The following is a 2,775-nucleotide window of genomic DNA, read 5'->3' on the forward strand; positions in this document are numbered from 1 at the left end:
TTTTGTTGTGGTTTCGGAGTGATTTGGGATACTTAGTCCCTAAAACGGAAGCTTAAGTCTTAGGATTTTGACCGTAGTTGGAACTGTGAGAAAACGACTCCGGAATGGAGTTTCGTCGGTTCTATTAGCTCTGTTAGGTGATTTTGGACTTAGGAGCGTGTACGGATTGTGTTTTGGAGGTCTGTAGCTAAATTAGGCTTGAAATGGCGAAAGTCGAATTTTTGGGAAGTTTGACCGGTAGTGGACTTTTTGATATCAGGGTCGAATTGCAATTCCGGAAGTTGGAGTAGGTCCAAACTATCAATTATGACTTGTGTGCAAAATATGAGGTCAATCGGACGTGATTTGATAGGTTTTGGCATCGATTGTGGAAGTTTGAAGTTTCAAGTTCATTAAGTTTGATTTGGAGTGTGATTCGTGTTTTTGTTGTTGTTCGATATGATTTGAGGGCTCGACTAAGTTCATATGATGTTTTAAGACTTGTTGGTATGTTTGGCTGAGGTCTCGGGGGCCTCGGGTTGATTTCGGATGGTTAACAGATCATTTGGAAATATGTTAGATTGGCTGAAGTTGCTGCACCTGGTGTAATCGCACCTGCGCATTTTGGCCTGCAGGTGCGGCACCGTAAAAGTGGCCATCAAGCCGCAGAAGCGATTATGGGGCTGCCAAACTGGGACCGCAGAAGCGGTCAGAGTCTCGCAGAAGCGGACTCGCATGAGCGGTGAAAGGAACGCAGAAGCAGGCACGCAGGTGTGGCCACCTCATCGCAGAAGCGGACCCAGCCCTCTTAAGTCATTTCCGCAACTGCAATGGAATTTCCGCAGGTGTGACTGGAGGTCCGTGATCGGGTCCAAACCTACACCACTATAGAGTAGCGAGGATGTCGATTCAGGTTTACCCAATGAGGTCGGGATCGATTTTCACAAGGAGTTAATTTGGTTTGGAGTTGGGTATCTAACTAATCTAGATGTGCGTGTTGTTCCTAATTGTACTTCCAAACATTGTTGCGATTGATTCTATTCTAATTTTTGGTGAAAGTTTTCAAGTGTTAAAAGGCACTAGGGAAGTGACTTCCGCCTAGGTGAGTATCTAATAGGTATCAAGAATCTAGGACAAGCTTGTTATGATTGGGGTCGTGATATAACCATCACACAAAAGTGCTCACTCTATACCTCTTGGTAGTTTGAGCGACTTTGTCCGATTTGGCTTTCTCAAGCCCAAATGGGTGTTCATACAATACAAGTGAAATTGGCTCAAGTCGGGTATTACTATCTCTAGGTTTAACCCTTTAATTGGGGCTATCAATCTCTTGAGTTCACCCCAATTCCTTGTTAGCCTAATTTTCCTAGACTTAGTCCCTCTTTTTCAAGAAGAGCCTAAGTCATAAAGGCATGAATCAGTGTTTTCAACCACTAATTCTACAATTTTAGCATGAAATAGGCTAAATATCACTAACCCATAAACAATTAAGCTCTAAAATTCAAGACCTATTAAATACCCACACTAGGGTTGGGTCACAACCCTAGCTATGGGGTCTAGCTACTCATAATAACAGCAGAAATCAAAGATAAAGATGACATATAAGCCATAATATTAAAGTACAAGATGAAAATCTAAAGTTTGAAGGTAAATCTACTCTAAATTTGCCCCAAAAGGGAAAAGCCAGCCGCTCACATGCTCTCATAAACAAAACTTAAACTAAAATTGATAAAAGGATCTATTTATACTAGGCTGAAATTTTCGGATAAAAATACTCCTGCGGAGGATTCGCGGACGCATAATTCTGACCGCGGCCACGTAATAATGAGAACGATCTGCGTTTCTTTAATACTGGGCTTGGATTGGGCTTAGTTTCGCGGACCGCATAATTTTAACTACATCCGTGTGTGCTTCCATCGCGGCTGCGTAATTTGGACGCGGACCGCATTCTTCAGTTAAGCCCAACTTGTAGAGTCTCTGAACCTCGAACCATGCTCTCAGCGAAAATCCCCTCGCGGCCGCGCCCAAAGATTTTGTGGCCGTGTCTTTCCAACGTGGTCAGCGGTGATTTTAGTACTCAAAGCAGCTTCTCTGAATCTACTTTCGCAGACCGCATAATAGTGGCCGCCTCAGCGGTGGTCCTTACGCGGCCGCGCTTTTCTGCCGCTCTCAGCGCTCCAGTCTCAGCCTTGGATTCGTGCAGGTTTGACTCCTTCATGAGTTGATTATGTCTTCTTTGCCTCATTTTGACCAAACCCTGCAAACAAGCACATTAAGTTAGCTTTCGGGAATACCTTTACGCATTTTCGACCCAAAACCTAAGCAAAAGAGAGCAAGTAATAGGCTAAAACCCCTAGTTATCAACTCCCCCAAACTTAAGCTTTTTCTTGTCCTCAAGCAAACAAGGTAATTCCCACCTCCACAAGAAAAAGAAAGGAAAATTTCAGCTTTCCTAAGGTGACTTCATCAAGCATCAATTGGGACTAACAATTACCCTCAACACAAATGCATTATCAACAACATCATGCTATGACTTCTTGAGTTCCATAGTACTAATGTGACACAAAAGCATCAAGAGTTGACTCAATTCATCAAGGAAGCTTGCTCTCTCACGTAGGTTATTGTGGATCCCAGACTCCTCCTCCTCTACTCTCTATGAGCTAATCTCACCTTATAGAATGTGACACTCAAAATAGGGATTGTAAAGAAGTACGCTCATCACTCTCAAAAGAATGTCACAAGTCTAGCTCTAAGTACCATAAGCTTGCCCCTCATGTAAATCACCACTAATGTAAG

The sequence above is a fragment of the Nicotiana tomentosiformis genome, chromosome 2 (assembly GCF_000390325.3).
Source record: "Nicotiana tomentosiformis chromosome 2, ASM39032v3, whole genome shotgun sequence".
In the NCBI taxonomy this organism is placed as follows: domain Eukaryota; kingdom Viridiplantae; phylum Streptophyta; class Magnoliopsida; order Solanales; family Solanaceae; genus Nicotiana; species Nicotiana tomentosiformis.